The sequence below is a fragment of the Lactuca virosa genome, chromosome 5 (assembly GCF_052849685.1).
Source record: "Lactuca virosa cultivar CGN04683 chromosome 5, Lactuca_virosa_CGN04683_v6, whole genome shotgun sequence".
Lineage (NCBI taxonomy): Eukaryota > Viridiplantae > Streptophyta > Magnoliopsida > Asterales > Asteraceae > Lactuca > Lactuca virosa.
In genome coordinates, this window is record NC_136430.1 from 405,430,798 (window position 1) to 405,444,690 (window position 13,893).

Here is a 13,893-nt window from a genome sequence, read left to right on the forward strand (position 1 = left end):
CTTAGACTCGCCAAGTTCCTCCTTGAACTCGTCTAGTACGATGATCTCCAGGTCCCCTAAGAACCCAGACTGGCCGAGCCCCTTTCCAACTCAACTCACACCCTTTAACAGAAGGGTTTTGGGGCAAGAAAACGGTCTGACTCGCCGAGTCCCACAAGTGACTCGTCGAGTCCCTCTATGTCCCAATCTATTCAAACGATTTCTGAGGGTCTCAAAGCATCCAAAACATAGATCTGGACCCAACCACCTCATAACCATGCAAAGCTACTGCCTTTTTCCTCCATTCATGGCCTTTTGAGCTAAAAAGGCCAAAAGAGCACTTCATATGCTTGCATAGGGATTCCTATGGCATAAAGCTTGCACCTTTATGCCATAACAGCCCTTAATGGTGCTAGATCTGAAAACACAAGCTCTTGGGACGTCCATTCCTCTCATGCTAGGGTTCTTGGACCAAAAACCCCCCCAAAAGTGACAAAGAATAAATCTACATGCATAATGATCAAGGTGGAAGCTTTCTTACCAGAAAATGGAGGAGAATGCAAGAGGTTTCTGGATCTACTAGACTCTTCTTGTATCCCCAAGGCTTCGCCTTCTTCTTCAAGCTTCACAGCACTCAAGAATGCTCACAAACTCATGGAAGGCACTAGGGTTTCGTTCTGGTCTTGAGAGAGCATCAAGGAGGCTGAGGAAATGACAATGAGATGCTTAAATAGGGTACCAAGTCCGAATTTAGGTTTTTCCCAAAACCTGACCAACTCGCCGAGTCAGTCTTCTGACTCGTCGAGTAGGTCACTTAACCCGCGACCCAATTCGCGCTCCTACTCATCGAGTCACCCCATCTACTCGACCAGTCACTTCCTTATTTTGAGGTTTTTCTTTCCTTTCTAGGTCTTCTGAATTCGGGGTGTTACAAATTTGTTGTTTCCTTTCGTCTCCTTCTATATTCGATTGGGGATCCACGACTTACAGTTGTTGTGCTTCTGTCGATACTCGCTACATTGTGTGTGCTCTACTTAGGGTTTCATCTAAAAAAGAACATAAAAAAAACTCAATCATCGACGCTATCATGTTCTTCATTTGTTATCTGATATACTCAATCTCACTTGGTGTTGTCTTCAAGTAACTTTTGGCTTTGTGTTTTCATGATGGTATATTTTGGACGATAATATAAAGTGGTTGTAGAAAACAGAAAAACAACTTGGTTGAGCTAGGATTCGGGTGATTAGTTTTTGAATAATCTCATTTTGTACCCAAATTTATGTTTGCTCAGGCTTGGCAGTGCACTCCAGGGAAGAAGATTTTTTGGAATTTATTGTTATTGTTGATAATTTGGAACACTATGTGTAGAGATCAACTTTGTTAGGGGAAAATACAACACTTGTCAACACTCAAAACAAATCTAATGCCACTTGCCAAGTTCTGATGACCCTTGTTATGACGTAATACGGATAACAAGCAATACCAAAGGCATACAAAGACACAATATTTATGTGGTTTGGTCAAGGTGACATAAATCCACGAGCAGGAGGAAAGTATTATTTATTCACAGAGTTCTCAAACAGAGATTACAAATACAATCAAAAGAGATTCAACCTACTCACTAAGGATACAAAAGACACACCAAATAAATTAGCAAGCATCCCTATTTATAGTGAAGGGATAAGACCTAAAACCCTAATGGGCCAAGCCCATTGGCCCATGAATGGTGTCAGGTAATCATAATCCTCCATACATCCGCTTATGGAACATTCGTCCATTTCATACAACACATGAGCATCAACAACGCACATGATGGAGCACCATGAGCCATAGTAGAGCATTATGATACACATGTGGTGCATCATGAACACTAGTGGCACATTATCCATCATGATGGCACATCATGATGTATTTATTGAGCATTTTCAACTTTTGAGCATCCTTAAATAGTCTTGAGTATCATAAAGGACTTCATAGCATTGTGACCCATCAAGGGATACCATGGCTCATCAAGGACACAAGTGGTGCATCCTTGAACCAAGATAGCGTATCATCCTTGAGGATGACGCACCTTGTGTAAGGGATGACACATCCTCTCCTATAATGGCACACCTTCCTCACAGATGGCGCATGAGGCTTCAAGGTGGCACATCCTCCTTCCAAAGTGGCACATCTTCTTCCACAATGGAACTCCTTAATCCCCAATGGTGCACCATCCTTCTAAATGATGCACCTAAAGGATTAAGGTGTTTAACCTCATAACTAAATTGGTATAAACTTACAAATAGAAGCAAAGTCCTTTTTTGTTCACCCTCATAACCAGAAATAGATATAAATGATATTAGGAGAGAGAGAGAGAGAGAGAGAGAGAGAGAGAAATGATTTTTTAATATATTATGTGATTAATATATTAATTGGGAATAGATAATTAATATGTTAATTTGTTATGTGATTAATAAATCAACATGGGATCAATATTTAAATAATTGATTTGTTAATTTATATGGTTAATAAATTAATAATAAATCAATTAGAATTAATTAATTATTAATGAGAATTAATTTGGAATTAATTCGGGATTAATTAGAATTCATTAAAGGTGCAAAGGGTGAATTATAATTGTTTAATAGTTGAACAAAAGAAGACAATTCTAGAACCATCCTAGGGTGGACTGTTTTGGAGACTCTTCTAGGGTTTCTGGAAGCCTCTTGGATGCATATAAGGAAATTATTTGAATTGAGATAAAATATATTATTTAATTAATTCAAATATTTCTTTGCCTGCAAGTTACCTAAACTATAAATAGGTCCCCAAGACCAACAAATTTCGTTCATACCTTTATTATAAGGCTTATGAACGAAATTTCCTTCTCCTTCCTCTCTCTACTCATCATTCTAGGGTTTGTAGGATTTTGGGTACCAACCATTAGAGCATTAAACTTTTGGTGATTGTTTTCCAAGGTTTTCAAGAGGATATTAGTGTGATTATTTGCTATAATAACCAAGAAGTATGTAACCGTAATCCTATATATATATATATATATATACTAATGGCGTACCCGCGCGATGCGGCGGCGGCAACTAGTTCCTTTCGGGAGATTGTTTAAACACGACGATTAGTTTCTTCTTTGCGGCAGATAGTTATTTTATTTTTTCGGCAAGCTGGTTTGCGCCAAATAGTACCTTTCCACATATAGTTTCTAGCTGGATGCATAGATTTGCAGATGGGGTATTCATAATTCATTCAAATTAGTAAATCTAAGCCTAGATTTAGGTAGTTTAATACGTAATAAATTAAATGGACATTAATACAAACTAAAGCATAAGTCAAATCAGTTGTAAAAGAGAGAATTTATATAGATGATCATGAGAGAGTTTGACCATCTTTACGACTTCATATTTTGATATATAGATAGTTTATTAAAATGATAGCAAACATCTTTTATTTCTGTATTGTTGTAATTTCATTTTTCCTTCTCTTTAGCTCAGTTAACCTTTACTATGTTGGGTAGGTCATAAGACAAAAAAAATGGTAAACTAACAATTACACAAATTGATCTCAAACAATTTGTTAAAATAAATAAAAGAAATCAAGAAATATAAAAAGCAACAATTTCTTAGATAAAAGATAGCAACAATCAAAGTAGCTTAGAGAAAAGTTATTTTTTTAATACTGCTTAATTGAAAAAAAAAAAATTAAAGACAAAATTTCATATATCTAAGTTATTATCAAACTAAAATATGAAATATTGGAGTTTAAATCGAATATCAAATTCATATCTGAAATTTTAAGTAAATACTTTAATAAATATGATAGAATGGTAAATTCTACTTGAAACTACTCTACTCATGCGCGCAAAACTCAAATAATTGGAGTTCTGACAAGCTTTGCAAATAGAAGCAGCTTGTTTTGATTTCTAAGACAATACATTAAATACCTTTAAACTTTTAATAGAAATGGTAAAATGAAGGAAAATATATAAAGAGATGAAGTCTTTATTCTAAATATCATATATACAACCACCAAGGAATTAAAAAAGAAGTCGTGCTTTAAAATGTTAACTCAAAATATTAATTACAAACCATAAATTTAACCTATACTATAGAACACGTAAACTTAGATGCTAACTTAATCTTCTTCTTGTTCGCTTTCGGGGGCCAAGCCTTGTATTTTCCTGCAATAAAAACATTCACATTATTGCAATAAAAACATTCACATTATTCCTATAGTAGATCCTGCTCGTTTCTGATCCTCAAATAGATTTTTATTTTCACATCGTAAATCCCAAAAAAAACCGTCTTTTATTGATGAAATATTAGTCCTATAAACAAATGACTGTCATAAACCAACTTTCCTGCCCAAGAACAAATCAATAAGATTACATGAAATAAGCAGCAAACAGAGACATAAAGCTCCAATAAACAGGTGTGCCAAAAAACAATGGGGCAACACTTACCAATCAATGGAAGGGTTGGCATTTTGCATAAAAACCTTAGGTTTGTACACCTAAAAAAGCCTTCATTGAATTGAAATAAAGCAAAATAATAGTAATACCACCAATAAACCCCTTTAAGGGAAAAAAGGGTCAAACCAATACAATGTATGTCATTGGCTTAAGTATATAAGCTTTAAGCGTGGGATATTGTAATCGGTTAGTCTACAAGCTAGGTTTAATACATAGAGCCATTACAGGGCAACTAAAAAAAGCATTACACTTCTAACTTATGAGGGTGGCACAATAATAGCGATGAACTTCCAAGGATGAACCAATAACAACAATGCACTATCAAGTGAAAAGCAGCAAAAGCAATGTACACTCAAAGGCAAACCAGCATAGGCAATGAACTCTCCAGTGAATTAGAGATAACAACTTTAGCCACAAGAACAACACCAATTTGAACCATCCATAAGACAAAAAACATGCAGGGGCAAAATAGTCCAAAGTCAGATGAAAGGTGACACACATCAACAACTCAAGAAAAAATACAGGAGCAAAATAAATAAATCTAAACCAAAAATCTATTTAAATCATCCGAGATGTGAATCACATAGTAAAAAGATAACACACAAGCATAAAATCGATTAATGAATCACATAGTAAAAAGATAACACACAAGCATAAAATCGATTAATGAATCACACAGTAAAAAGAAAACATAAATCCAAAATTTTAGGCGCTCTTTTTAATTTTAATGCGCCAAATTTCACTTACATATTTGAAATAGGTCTTGAATACATATTGGTTTGATATCATAGACCCCAGAGAGAAGAGCAATGTCGATGTCTATGGTTCACTCTTACTCATTCCATACTCATCTGCATCCGTTTGATTTTGATTTATACACCATTTTTCATTCATGAATCCCTCTCCAGCTGTTTGTGACCAAAGATCTGAGCATTATTCTTATTATACAGAAGGAAATTTCAAAAAAAAAAAATCTAAAATGACCGATGAAGGTTTAACCTGGATGGAATATATCAACATATGTCTTAAGCGTTAGAATTTTCTGCGAAAGTGCCAAAAACTGTAAGATTCCAAAACATAAATTAGATCTGAAAGTTTACATTTACGATTTCAGCTCAAAACAAACCACCCCATGAACCAAGAGACCAGATCCAACATTAATATTTTAGCCATCAAAGTTTAAAGAAGGAGGAAAGAAAGAAAGGGAGAAAATGAGACAAAAAGATGAAGAAAGGTTATCAAAACTTTACCCGGTGACTGGATCCAACTTTCCTCGCAATCTTCTTACAAACTCCATGTTTTTACGCATTCCAAACCCCTCTCTACAAATATGAGTGTGTTTGCCTTTTGTTTCTGCAAAAGAGAGAGAGCGAGAGATTGATAGAGATCTGTGACCACTAAAAAAATCAAATAGTCATATGCGTGTTTATAGTTTGAAGAACACCAACCGTGAAAAGTGTCAATCTAGGTACTTCCATTTGTAAGTGATATATTCTGATCTCAAGCCACCAGAAATGCAGCGGCAATAGGTCAGTATGTCGTTAACCAAAAAATTGGGATATGTTGGTCTTCGGGTGAAAAAAATATCCACAACTGTGGTGAAGAAAAACGGTGATGTAATCGCGTTAGGTTTTTCAGAAAGGAGCATGTTGAATTCAAATTTTGAATCGAGATTTGGCGAGGAAGCAGAAGAGAGCGACACTTTTAGGTCTGAGAAAGAGGGAGGCTTGTAAACAAAAAAATAGGTCAATATGTGTTTTTTTATGCTTAATCTTTTGTACATTGAGCTTAAATTGTATATTTTTTCCTTTGATTTTGATTGGTCAGTTTTGGATCACATGGATTACCATCTTGGCCATTGGAATAAGAATGGAGGGTCAAGATTTCACCCCCTTGAATTTTAAGACATTAGGCTTAGTTTGTTGTACATCATGCTTAAAATTTTGTATTTAAGACATTAGATATGTATGCTTATATATATATATATATATATATATATATATATATATATATATATATATATATATATATATATATATCGATTATAATAGGTTACCGTTAGGGTTCTTGATGTTCATAGTTTATTGCTATCAATAGAGAAAATTTAGATCCAAAGTAGGTTGCATGTGAACTTAAGAGTTTAGTTATTTTGCCTCATGCATTGAATTATAACCTACAAACCCCGTTAGCACCATGCTTTAAAGTGGCGCACCTTATTCCTAGAGAGGCGCACCTTGAGCATGGATGATGCATACATGCACGAAGGTGCTCCATACCTCTTCCAGGTGATCTATACCCCCTTTTAGAATATACGTTCCTTTGGCACTTGATTCGTTCCTTTGTCATATGATTCGTTCCCTTCTCAAATGATTTATTCCTTTCTTGCATGCTCCATGAACCCCAAGTGCTCCAATGAGTTCCAAGTGATCTATACCCCTTTTAGAATATATGTTTCGTTGGCACTTGATCCTTTCCTTTGTCAGACCTGTGTAAGAATTTTCGACATTTCCCTTAAATATTTAGAGGGAAGTTGCGGATGAATTGGATAAGAGTCTGAGACATGAACTCTCTTCCACGATACTTGCAGGTTGTATTTGTTGTTTTGAAGGCTAACTAACTCAACACCCGAAAATAATTATTTTTTACCTGTTTGTTTCTTCTCCGGTCAACAAATTGAGAAAGAACACACGCTACAAACATAGCGAATAACAACTGAAACCCCTAATGTAGGTACCATTTTCTTTCATTTTTGTAATATAGGGTTTGTAAGATGTTTTTGTACTCCCGTATTAGGTTTGTTTTCCAGATCTTCACTACTTTGCGTTTGTTCTCTTACTTTAAAGTTTGATAGGATTGTTAGTTTACTTATGTTAAAGTTTATCCAATATTTACATGGTCAATAATTACCTTTTTTTTTCTTTGGTATATGTTAGTGCTTTTTATAACGTTTCTTTTAATTAATCAGATAGAATGTCATATTTTAAATCAAATTTGTATATTAATGATTAGTCTTCGTATAATATCTTTTTTTAATATTGGGTTGTTATTTCTAATTATACATTTATTTTATTTATCTTTCACAAAACATATTTAATAAGTGTCGATGCTAAAGTAATTGTTGATATGCTACTTTCATTCTCATGACGAAAATGGCATATGCTAGTTTTATTCTCATGACAAAAATACCATGTTCATTTTTATAGCTAGAATAGCATGCTACTTTCATTTATAAAACAAGAATAATATGATGCTTTCATTGATATGAAAAAAGGCATGCTTTTTTATTTATATGACAAAAATAACGTGCTATTTTTATTTTTAAGACAAAAACTTTCATTTTTATGACAAATATAACATGCCAGTTTTTTTATGAAAATAATAGCATTCAAATTCATTTTTTTGGAAAAAAAGTATGTTACTTTCATATTTATGATAAAAAATGGCATGATACTTTCATTGTTACGACAAAAAAACATGCAACTTGTAACACCCCATTTTTGACGCTTAGAAGGGGATCATTCAGGATAGACTATATCCATTGAGAGAAGCAATAATACCTTCCGAGGGTTGCAACAATATACATGATAGGATTGGTGGATCAAGTTGTTGATCTAGGCTCAACCAGACGATCTTGATGTTATTGGTAGCAGTTGAGAGTAACTAAGAGTCCATAGCATGAATTAGTAAAGAGTTCAAGTATAGGAGTGACTCCTCGTTAAAACTTGCGTAAGCAGTGGTACTCGTTGGAGATTCAGCTGTGGAGACATCTCGTTAGTTAAGATGTTGTTGTAGTATTGTCAATAAAAGTTCGACTTGCAAAGAAAAGATCTAAGGATTTCCTCTAAGATTTAGAATTGCGATATAACGGTAGGATATTGGCAGGGAGTTGTCACACTTTTAGTGTTCAAGACTTCAGTTGGTGATAGAGAACGCAAAAGGATAATAAGCGACTTGTGTAAATTTTCTCGATACATTCGTTCAGTTTAGGGTCACGTTAGATAGATCATCGAGTGCAACTGCGTATGCGTTAATGTCATTTTTGGCATCATGGCAGACTACATGTTACGATTAGTATTTTCTTAAAGGATTAAGTGTGGGTTGATAAAAGACTATAGTCAAACCATAACACTTATGTAGGGCAACAAGTAAGACTTTAGAATCCGTGCTACCAAGTATTCATAAATTAATGTGTCATTGTTATCAACAAATAGGCTCTGGGCCGTCAACAACCTTTGTCTGACCTATTGGATAAGCTCTGTCATCTTGAGCACTATCTCAGTGCTCCTCATGACTCTCTGTCCGACCTATCCCCAACAAACAGGAGTCTGTTACTTCCTCCCATGTAGGAGCTTGAAGGGAGGCATGTTGTGACATCCCTGATTTCACGGCCATAAAAGACCGATTTGTTTATGCTTTATTTAAAATCAGAGTATCCTTTTGAAGATTAATACTACGAATTTGTTCCCAAAATATGATAAAGAATTTACCAAAGCATTTTCTAAAGAAATGTATTTTAATTATATTAAAAACGTTGGGATGCCATGTCAATACAGTACATAAGCATAGACGGAAATAATATATGCCTTACAAACATCTATTATTCTACTGGCTTATATCCATAAATCTCTCATATAATCGTCACACTTGTGCTTTCTTGTCACTACCTGTAATACAAGAAACTGAGCGGGTCAGGCTTGAGAGTCTGGTGAGCACATAGGGTTTTCAACCCATAATAATTAAATTCTTTATTTTCATCAAATCATTCAACCCGATTACCCATTCCCGTTATCCTCACTTTCTGTCCCTAAAGCATCTAATTTAAGGGACCTATCCTAAGGATTATCTTTGGGATATACAATAATGCTTAGGGGATTCCTTAGAAATATATGTCAGTAAGGAAACCATGGGGGATCGGAGTACACCTGGTGAACACTTAGTTCAAAAACACCTATAGGTTGCGAGCATGCCAACTTTCCACTGGACTGTCTAGAATAGTCTATGGTCATCATCTATACTCCGATAGAAAACTGGATCATATTTAAAGTCAATGTCTCTCATCAGTTATCTCATCTTTCATCTTTCATCATCTATATCATCTTTTATCTACTCATCTTTACATAACATATTTATAGGTATAAAATACATATACAATTTAAATCAAGTAAAACATGTATAAATCGTTCATCCAACATAGATATCAGGAACACAGATAATAGACACATATAGCATGTAACTTATCTTAAATACTTCATATCTATGTGTAAGATGAAAGTAACTATGCACTCACTTGTTAAAGTGACGAATCGAAATTCGAACAACGCTTTGCTTCTAGCAACTGTCTTTTCCTTTGACGTAACCTAATATCATTATCACTAAGTCTTAGTCTAATATTTATTGCGACTAATTATTAGTCTAGATTCATCATTAATTCAAAGTATACTGACCTATAGCTGATAAAGGACAACCATGTAAGATCATATCGGAGGTAGGGTCCGTTTGGCATACATAGTATACTGTTTGGAAAGCCCATTTTAAACACCTCACTAAATCTAGCATTGTCATCATCCCCGTAAGTAGATCAATTAGTATAAAGACTTGGAATAACTGATAAATCTTGTTTATAGGTTCATAGTAATGATAATGAACTTAAACATAAGTTATACTTAAAGTACAGTAAACATAACTCACCTTACAAGTGGTTTAGCGAGAAACCGGACTTTGCGCGAACATAACTTCTAAATTGAAAACTCTATTTCTCGAGGATTTCTGGTGCTCCGGAGCTTCGCTACTAACCCTTAAGAAGTTCTAGAATAAGGCCTAGGGGCATTGTAGGGTTTGGGAGAGATGGGAATGAAAAGGTGTGAAGAAAAAAGTGAAATTCGGCTTCTATTTATAGGCTGCCAGGAGCCCAGTACGTTGGGCGTACACAAATTTACGCTGAGCGTACTCAGTACGTTGGGCATACTCAACATTAAGATGGGCATAATGGGGCCAAGTATCACCATCAGATCGCAAGCCTTGGAGAGGAAGGAGTGTGCCAGATCGCGACACGTGTGACACTCTTTAATTCGAAAATTAATTATATTGTAAATCCACAACTTTTGCATACAAGCTCCGTTTTTGACGTTGTATATATCCACACGTAGCTATCGATGAGATCTACAACTTTCATTTAGACTCCGTCGGCTAATTTTGACTTTATTTTTAAAGTTATATTTTAAAAGGCTTAAATTGTTAAAGTTCGTTAAAAATTCATAACTTTGTCATCCGACGTCCGTTTTTGACTGTCTTTATATCGTTGAACTCCTATTAATGAGATATTCAATTCTCTTTAGATTGTTTCGGCTAAAAATAGACCGATCTAAAATTTGATATCTGAGTTATATACTGCTACGCTGAATCTTAGAAAAATCATAACTTCCTCCAACGAAGTCAGATTTAGACGTTCTCTACATGCACGCTCTCGGTTTAACGACTACTACGACTTTTGTTTAGATCACTAAGGCTAAAAAGTAATTTATCAAAAATTTACTTTTTACGATACGTAGAGCTGTGCCGGTTTAATTGCGAAACTTCAACGGGTCATAACTTTATCGCTATAAGTCGGATTGGAGCTTTCCTTATATCTTCGTAATCCTTGTCACGACTACTTCAACTTTCTTCAAAGATATTACGTCTAATTATTATTTTATTTTAGACGAGTATTTTATTCCTATTTTATTATATCGTTATAAGCACATATATTGCACATAATTTACACATAAATCACATAATACTCAAATATTTCTTCCTTCATTGTAACAAATAGGTTACAATTGTTGACCCTAACTATTACATCATCTTATTAATGTTTAGCGAGAAACGTGGGCGTTACACATTTTAATACTAGCATGATGGTTGTTGTTGTAAGAAAACTCAGCCAACAGAAGGTAGGAGTCCCAACTCCCACCAAAATCAATGATGTAGGCTCTCAACATATCCTCGAGCGTCTAAATAGTCCGTTCCCTCTTCCCGTCTGTTTGTGAATGGTAAGCGGTACTGAAATGCAATCGGATACCCAACTCCTCATGAAACCTCTTCCAAAATTTGGAAGTGAAGTGAACATCCCAGCCTGACACAATGGAAGTCGGCACCCCATGGCGAGCCACTACCTCTCGGACATAAATTTTGGCCAATTTCTCGGTAGAAGAGCTCTCACATATGGCTAGAAAGTGAACACTCTTCGTTAAACGACCAAGTATCACCCAAATAACATCAAAATCCCTCGCAGTCTTCGGCAACTTCGTAATGAAATCCATTGTAATCTGCTCCCACTTCCACATTGTTACCTCTAAAGGCTGCAACTTGTCGTGAGGGAACTGATGTTTGGCCTTGACCTTTCGACAGGTCAAGCATCGTTCCACGAACCACGCCACATCCCTCTTCATATATGGCCACAATAGTCATGCCTTAGGCCATGATACATCTTGGTAGCCCCCTGATGAATGGATAATCTCGATTTGTGGGCCTCATCCATCAACGCCTGCTGATCCCCACCAACATAGGGCACCCAAACCTGACGATGTAGTGTCAATAACCCCCTGCTATCAATATCGAAGGCTGAAACCTGACCAACAACCCGCTCACTCTTCCGATTCTCCTCCTTGATAGCCTCCGACTGTGCATCTTTGATCATCTTCAAGATTGGAGTCACCACGGTCATCCTCAAACACACATCCCGAATCGGGGTACTGATTGTCCTCCGACTCAGAGCGTCGACCACCATATTGGCCTTGCCCGGGTGATAAAAAAATCTCGCAATCATAATCGTTTACTACATCAATCCACCTCCTCTGTCTCATGTTCAAATTAGGTTGATCCATAAGATATCGCAAACTCTTATGGTCCGTGTAGATAGTAAGTACACCGTACCCCACAAAGATAATGACGCCAAATCTTAAGAGCGAAAACCACCACCCCCAACTCAAGATCATGAGTGGGATACTTCACCTCATGAGGCTTCAACTGCCTCGAAGCGTATGCAATCACATGCCCTATTTGCATCAAAACATCACCTAATCCCGAGATGAATGAATCACAATAAACCACAAAATCTTCAACTTCCTTAGGGAGGGCAAGTATCAGCGTCTCACAAAGTCTCTGTCGAAGAGTCTTGAACGATGCCTACTGCTCAGGCCCCAGCTAAACACAACATCCTTCCTCGTCAACTTAGTGAGAGGAACTACAATCTTAGAGAAGTCTCGAATGAATATCCAATAACCAATCTCAAGTTTTGGAAATTAGGATCAAACGAGTCAAACTCAATCTTGAGTAGGCTTAGGCTCAGCTCATGCGCAACGTGAGCACGAATGACGAATGATCACACACATAAATATTATGACACCACTTACTTCTAAAGGACCAAAGTTATTCGTTTTATAGTTGTGAGATTTTTTAATTTACATTTTAATGTTTGAAGAAGTTACAAAATGCAAAAGTATTCTTTGTATTTATTCTTATCGATAGTAAAAAGGGTTTTGACATAAAAGCCATTAAGTTTTTCAAGTATTAATGGTTTACCATAAGTCCAAATTCTTGTTCAATATTTTCTGAACTTTGAAAAGTTTTTCTTTCCATATTTCACATTTAGAAAGTTACACTCCTTTTAGCCGGCATACTCCTTATTTAGCATTGAGTTGTCATTTTGTGAAGGTCATGTGGGGTGGTATGGACATGTCCAAATGATGTTACAATAAGCAACAATAAAGAAGTTTGAGTCAGTGACGCTTGATTGTAAGAGGAGGAGGTGGCGACCTAGAAGAAAGTGGGAAGATAATGTAAAGCTAGACATAGAGGAACTTTAGATTTCGAAGGACATCCCCTTGAATAGGAGGTTGTGGAGGCTTAATATAAGTGTGGATGAATAACATAGTCTCATTGTGTTGTTGTTGTTATTATTATTATTATTATTATTATTATTATTATTATTTGTTGTATTTAAGCTCACATTGACTTACTCTTCCCGTTGCTTTAATTTCTTCATTTGTATGTTCAATTTTTTTTACATGCTAGATATCATCTATGTGATGCAATCCCTTTAGTTGGAAGAATGATCGATATTCACACATCTTCTAACCCATTTTAATATGATTCTTTAGGGTCTATTGTTGTTGTTAATGTAGTTGTCATTTTTGGCTGAAATGACATGTTAAATCAATGTGTTTTCTTTCACTTAAAAAATCAAAACAAATATGAAAAGATAGAGGTGGGCGAGATTCAAACTCACCACCTCCCACACATTTAGCCAACGTATCAACACTAAACTTGAGGGACTTTGATATAATTATCGCTAACCTTGTATATATAATGAGCAATATGTTGGGAGATTTTAAATAAACGTATTATTGTTGTTGTTATTATTATTAATATTAATACTACTACATAAAATACAATTTCATAAATGTATAAAT